This window comes from Haplochromis burtoni, unplaced genomic scaffold (genome assembly GCF_018398535.1).
Source record: "Haplochromis burtoni strain Fernald_Lab_line unplaced genomic scaffold, NCSU_Asbu1 Contig_5, whole genome shotgun sequence".
Classification (NCBI taxonomy): Eukaryota; Metazoa; Chordata; class Actinopteri; order Cichliformes; family Cichlidae; genus Haplochromis; species Haplochromis burtoni.
In genome coordinates, this window is record NW_024582366.1 from 3167042 (window position 1) to 3174345 (window position 7304).

A 7304-nucleotide genomic window follows, 5' to 3' on the forward strand; every position below is an offset into this window, starting at 1 on the left:
TTTCGTGAGAGGTAGGAGGGTGCTGAGAGTCCTTTTCATCCTTGTGTGAAAAGAAATTGTGATCCGCCGAATGCATCAGATCTCAGCTGAGAGGCCGAGCAGCAGGTTTTTGAGGGCTCCAGTCTGTGTGGAAGCTCAGCCTAAATGCAGAGATTATATATACGTTTCCACATTGTTCCTCTTTGCCGTTTTCGCTTTTGAACTGTGATTGTCCAGCTTCGGCTACTCTAAGGATTTTGAGCCCACTCACTAAAGGAACAAATGAATTTGTCTGTATCCGGAGTTTATCTTCTGAAGTTAAAAGACATTTTGCAGATTTAACTTGATGGAACAAGCTGCATGAATCAATCTCTATTTTTGTTTTGTTGAATTTCACATCTTGATCGACTTCGTCAAAGCACTCTTTCCCACCTCCCCTACATGTGTGACCCCCGATAAGAACAACAACACATAAATAACCAGCCATTGTCTGATGTTCAGCTCTGTTCAGAGCCTGGGTCACAGTCAAAAAAAAATAAGAAAATAAATCAATACCGTGTCTTTTTTGTCTCCGTGAGCCAGCCACTATCTCCACAAGCAGAAGTTTTTAATTAGTGGAGGACTGAGTGCATCACCCAGATGCTGATTTCCAGGCCCCTCTTTAGAGGAGGCAACATGTTTATAGATGTTTTATTGCCTAGATGGGAATTAGTAAATCAGTTGCTCGGTTCTTTGTTTTTTCCTTTGGATACTCAACGATACAGTCTGTTGTTCAACCAATGTCTGGTATTTCAGTCTCACCTGTGAAATATCACTTTGGCATCTGAGATTCTCATATTTACACAAAGTAACCCAAAATCATCTTAGTTTAACTGCATTGTATGCATCTGTGATTTTTCCCATAGGCGCAGGTATCAGTCACTCAGAGCTGGAGCTCTAGCTCCTCTCTAATATGGATAAGTTAACCTCTGCACTAGGTCAAACCTGAAACATGGCTCTATCGTTGGCGGTCTCTGCAAAAGCATTCCCACCTGTGACTGGAGCTGGGATGTGTGAAATATCAGTGTGAGAGAACCGGAGGCTAGGCAGCAGCATAGAGAGTCAGAGAGAGGGCCAGATGTAGATCTAATATCAGCTAAGAGCCTGCTGTTTGGGAAGGCTTGTCTAATATGATACACATGTGCTACATCCTGTCTGAACCGCTGCCTGGAGGAGGTAAGTGTGTGTGTCTGTGTGTTCAGTCGTGTTGTTAGCCGTGCCTCTTGTGAGATAAACATAAAGACAAAACTGTGTGTGGCTTTCTTCTGTAATTTCTGGCTATAAACAAAGAATAAGGTGGAATATAGTGTTTTAATGTCTGCCAACCTGTCAGCAAACACTTTGTGCACAAGTTGGGTGTGTTGGAATGTGCGAGTGGAGTGAAGTCTTACCATTATCATACACTTTATCTGTAATTAACTCTCTAGTGGTTACTGATTGACCCAGTAACACCTGGGCAGATATGCCAGAGAGCTCCCTCCCGCGATGAGCTTTTACCAGCCTCGTCGAGGGAGAACAGCTCTTTTGATTTAAATCCACCTTCAGTCTTCAACTTAACCGATAGGTGAAAAAAAGAACTTTATAATGCACCCCGGCCTGACACCGGAGAGCTGAGATTATTCTGGAAGTGGAGCGGTGTTGATAGCACATTAGTGCGTCCTTAGAGTCTTAATGGATAATCCCAGTCTGAGTACCTGGGATTCCATCCACATCCCTCCCTACCAACCAAAATAGCCATGCTTTGAAGGATTGAAATTAATTACCAATTTACAGAGTCCAAAAGTTTACCTTTAACTCCTCCTTAAGCTCTACGCTGATATCTGGTGCCAATTTAGGGCATTCGTCAACCAATTTTCAACTTAATTGGGAGATGGCACCTGGCCAATTAGGAAAACAAGGTGCAAGAGAGAGGACCAGCTTGAATAAGTCCACTTAATAAGCAACTTTCGCATTCAGTGCTCTTAATTAGTGAGTTCTCTTTTGTCTGAAGTTTTCTAGTCTTATACCGTCTACACTTAAATTATTAAAAGGATCATGATTCTTTGCTTGGTTACTGAACTGCGTCTGGAAGACTAATCATCGGCGGATCAGCAAGAGCTTTTGGGAGCAACATGCTTGGTTTGTTCAAAATGCTGGTCCCCTGAGGAGAGGTTAAGGAGAGGAGTCAGCACCTCCCTGGGAGTTCGCTGCCACCATGTCATCCATTCTGGAGAGTAATCGAGTTATCATATCAACAAATCTCCCGTCAGGGGTCCTACAGCTGACACTTTTAGAAAGACACCCACAGGAGAACAACAAATTTTGAGCAGCAGGCCGTTGCTAAGAGAAGAACTGAGGCACCTGTAAAGGTCTTCTCTCCTGCCCACAGAGAGGGCACTCCCGCTGGGCATCACACTGCTCTCTGGCCCCTGGTCAGCCCGGAGCACAAGGGCAGGGAAGCTGGAGCCATAGTTAATGCGCTTCACAATGGGCCGAAGACACAATAGAAGCAGTATATCACCAAGACTGTCAATAAATTTAAAAGCAACCCACAAACAATTAGCTGAAAGGGCAGCAAGGTTTCAGGGCCGAAGGCCTCCGCTCCTCAGACCAGCGGAGACAAACTGTCCACCCACGTTCAAATGGCAGCTGGTAATTCTGCCTAGAGAATATGTTCACGGACTCCTGTGGATTACAGCCCGACCTTTAAGTGTGTCCCCCAAAAATAAACCACATGCTGGGCCATTCCTCCAGTCACGGGATGGTTTATGACTCTTTGAATGTGGGAAATGTCGCCCAATAGTTTGTCTTTAAGGCCCATATAGAGTTACGTAGTTTGTTCATTCCACGGTTTATATTATTGGCAGAATAGGCCAGCCAGCTGTTTCCCTTGAAGTTTTATGGTGCCAATGCCAAATGTTTACTTTCTGTGATATAAGAAGCTAGTGTAGCTGCTTGTGCTAATCATTTCTAACTTTTACATCGTTTTTTTCTTAACAACCTTCTCAATTAAGCTCTTACGTAGTCTGAGGCTAAAATGAGTCATCAGCAAACCCTGGAAAGCACAAAGTCCTCTTGATTTGTGAGATGATTTAAAAAGGCTTTGTTTGGATTGCCTGTGCAATCCTAGATTCATCCAACATGAAAAACAAACGCCATCTTTGATTTGGACGAGTGGGTATGAAGTCCATCTGTTAACAATACCCCAATAAGAACAAAAAACCCTCGGGGCAATCAGAGCTTGCCTGCCTTCCATGACCAAAAAACTTGCGAGACTCTAAACTTATTTCTAAAGTGTCCTGGTTTGATGGAATCACTTAAATAGGTTGGCAAGCGATAAACAGTTTGCGACAAGATGGCAGATCAAGCTCATCTTCGTCATCGGGCATCAGTTTAGAAACCGCGTTTCTAAGATGTGAGCTAACCCAGGTTTTGTTTATTAGCAGGAGGTTTCAGGGGAAACGTGCAAAGCAAAAGGAAAAATAACTTAATGGCATCTGATTTGTGAAATTCAATGTATTAAAAAAAAAACGATGAAAAGCTGGCAGCTGGAGTCAGGAGGTTCGAGTCAAGCAGTTATGGTGTGAAAGCATGAACATATTGTGCCTTTAGAGAAAGTTTAAGAAAAACTGAGGCCCGATTCAAGCGCAGCCTCTTAGCATTTTGTTCATCCACCACGTCTATAAATCATTTGCCTGACCAGTCCTGCTCCCCGCAACTGACCGGCTCGACCCATTGGCCAGGAGCCAAGCCTGTGTCCGGACAAGGCCCTGACCCGTGAACCTTGGCCGGAGTCCCTGGACCAATGGGGTGAGGCCATCAGAGCTACGACCCCGGCAGCCCGGGCTACCTGCTGCTCTGGCATAATACAATTGGACACAGCCATCAGAATGATGGAGCACACTGAATTCTCCACGCTGACCACTCCAATGGCTGCTGACCAAAGCAGGCAGTGGTTTCAGCCCCTCTAAAATATAGGAAAATAGCCCTTTTGATGTTATGTCACAGATGCCTTTTTTGTGCTTTTTTTCCTTTCTTTTTTGTCTCTCGTCCATATTATGCTTTAAAGATTCCTGGTTGCTGCAATTTGGGGCCTTTTCAGAAGAGCTGGGTAAAGAGTGTACCATTTGTCAAAGCAGTGCTTTAATTGAAAAGCCCCTATAGAGTGAAGCTCTATAGGGGAAGTTGATGTTAAATTTAGTACACTAAAACTCCACTTTGATGCACAAGTCACTTGTTACTTTAATACACTTGTAAATTTGCAGTTTTCCCCAGGTCCCACTGATTCATGTTGTTATGTCGTATGTGAGGTAGGCCCATACTCAGATTACTGCTGACATTTCCTCCCTATCTCCACCTCTGTTTTGTTAATGGCACAACGTTCATGCTGGTAGTATAATTACTGACATTGGAGCGAGCCAAGAAAGACTCTGCAGGATGCTAACCCCACGAAGCCACAACTGTGTTTCATTGCCTTGGTCTATGTAAACTAAAGGAATGCTAGTGTATTCATACAGCCCCGCCCCCCCCCCCCCCCCCCCCCCACTTCTCCCAACAAACACACCAACACACCTGAGGGAACCCCTCCAAGTCAAAACAATTAGCATCCTCCTTGCCTGTGGAGTTAAATTCTCAGTGCAAACAAATGCATCCGACTGACAGGCAGCTTAGGCAAATGGCTTGTTTGGGGAGCGGGCTCAGTCTCTTTGGGCTTACAGAAAGGCTGAGTGAGTTTCAGCTGGGAGCGATTGCATTACAGAACAGCGTGAGAAAGAGAAGCACCTGTATATATCTCACCTGAAATCAAAGAGGATATCTCGTTGAGAATGGGATTTAGAATTTCCAGCACAATAGGTTTATACGCCCCAGGTGGGATGTTAAGAGATGCATAGGGTGACGTATAATGCAGTGGAAATTTAGTACAATTGAATGGAAGTGTCACCAGTTTCGTGACGCTGAAAGGTGCTGGAATTGAATCAGTGTTTGATAAATGGATGTAACAATAACTGCTATAAAAATAAGAATAAGTGGTCATTATTGGATGTGTACGTATGTAAAGGTGATCATGTGCATTGTCCAAAAGATCTTGCAGACAGCGCCATCATCATGCAGTTCATGACTCCTGCGTAACATGTTGTAGCTAGTCCAGAGCAGTGTTAAGGTTGATCATTACTTTTTAAAAAGTAATGGGATACTTGCTTATTTATTCCTTCTGTAGAAATGCATCGAAACATGTTCTGGAAATGTTGTAGAAAGTTATTTGTTACACTGCTTGTTATAGTACAACATTGTCTGAGAGTGTCATGTAATTGACAGTTAGCAATAACAGCACAAATATTTATCTTAATAAGAAGGACATCCACAGGACGCAGTATTCAATTCTTACCACCAAGCCAATGGAAAAGTTGATGAAAGCCAGTCAGGTCAGAGAAAAATGTTGTGGCAGCAGCAGTTTTGCTGTAGAAGATGAGCACATTCTCTCTGTGAAGCTACAAGCTAGCTCATCTCTGCTTTAGTTAACTGCTGACAAGCTTTGGCCCTTGTATGTAGTTGGCACACAGTCAGCTTGAGCATCACTCTGTGTCTGGGGGTCTCTTGCTGCTGGCTTAGGTTTAGCGTCTTGCCTTTGAACGTTCTTGGAGAGATTTGCTGTTATGTTCACAGCAGCGGATAGTTGTTTCTGGCCTGGATGGAGTTTGCACTTTGCTGTCAGTGAGTCTTGTGCTTTAATTCAATAAATTTACAGTAATGTAACCACTCCTCCAGCGTCGCGAACCATATGAACTGTGTTCAAGCAATTGTTGCACAATCATGCATTAAAAAAGGACATTTGATTTCTTTTTTTTTTCTCTTTGGCCAAAATGCAGTTAGCCAAAGACCTCATGAAAGTAGATATTTCTTTGTTTAGTAATTGTAATCTGATTACCAAAGTAAGGTAATCCTAGGTAATATAGTACTACATTACTGAAAAATGTAATGTGATTATGTGCCTCTGTTAAACAGGGTGTAATCAGAGTGTGAAGCCATAATTCGTAACACTAGCCCTGACTCTTACAGTTATTGGTTACTGTATCCTATCCAATGGCTATGCACTCACCTCATAGACTGTATATAAAAGTTTTTGGGTTCAGTTACTTAAAGTTGAAGAGATTACATGAAATTTTGCAAATTATGTTCCCCATCAGACTCATTATTTGCCATCTTGTGAGTGAGTGTGCAGTGGTCCTTGCTTTTTTAGAGCCATTGCTCACTCACATCTAGTGTCAAAACACCAAGATGGGCCAAGGTGGGTTTTAAGTAAGCAGTGGATGTGCTTGCTTTGCCAAGTGCATACACTAAACTGGAAATAGTACAGAGAAGATTAGCATGGTCCATGTGCAAGGATGACACGTAAAATCGTGACACGTTTACAAATTTAGGGGTGACTGTGGCTCAAGAGGAAGACCAGGTTGTCGACTAATTAGAAGGTTGGCAGTTTGATCCCTACCTCCTCTAGTCTGTATGTTGAAGCATCCTTGGGCAAGATTCTTAACTCTGGACTGCCCCTGATACAAGTGTTGCCAACTCCTCAGTAAGGAAAATCGCTATTGGCTGTCCTAAAAGTCGCTATAAGTCGCCAAATGATGTCATCGCCTAATTTGCATAATTGGTCATGCTGATCTAATTGTAACCTACGTTGTTGGAGAGAGAAATAACATCGTGGAAGAGACATAAAGTGAGTAAAAAACGTCCTAAATGCATTTAGAGTTTATTTAGAACTACAAATTAAATTTCTTTTAGCAATTATTGTTTTTTTTAATGTCACAATTCCAACCCTGCTCCTTTACCCGGGCCTGGACCGGCAAAAGTGACCCGAAATAGGCCCTCTGGTGGAGTTACTTTGTGTGTGAGAGTGTGTGTTTATAAGTAGTTTTAAACCTTGTGATCCACAAAACAGCATAACAGTAAAAGAACTGACTGCGTTACAGTCAGTGCGGGAGCAGCGGCTTCGCTCATGCGCGATTCATTTGCAGTTTGGACGCATAGGTGTGAACGTCTCCTGCCCTGATAGCAGCTGGGGGAGGACTGTCCTCCGCCTGGGAGCGCTTTGGCACGGGTGAAGTGGCCAAGGCAGCACCGCTGCCTGTTGAGAGTAAGAGCGATACGCGTTTTCACGTCAAAAACTCGTCGTAAACAAGTCTCCAATAATACCAGAAAAAGTCGCCAGATTTGTCGCTAGTCGCTCTTTAGAAAAAAAGTCGCTAAGGGGTCTGAAAACTCGCTAAATATAGCGACAAAGTCGCTAAGTTGGCAACACTGCCTGATAC

At 43.4% G+C, this 7304-nt stretch overlaps 1 non-coding gene across 1 annotated transcript; it reads left to right on the top strand.

The window, feature by feature from the left end:
* Positions 1-6309: 6309 nt before the first annotated feature.
* On the top strand, positions 6310-6415 carry LOC121814871. Its single transcript, XR_006054624.1, has one exon. It is a non-coding gene; the product is annotated as a U6 spliceosomal RNA (small nuclear RNA).
* Positions 6416-7304: the final 889 nt, after the last annotated feature.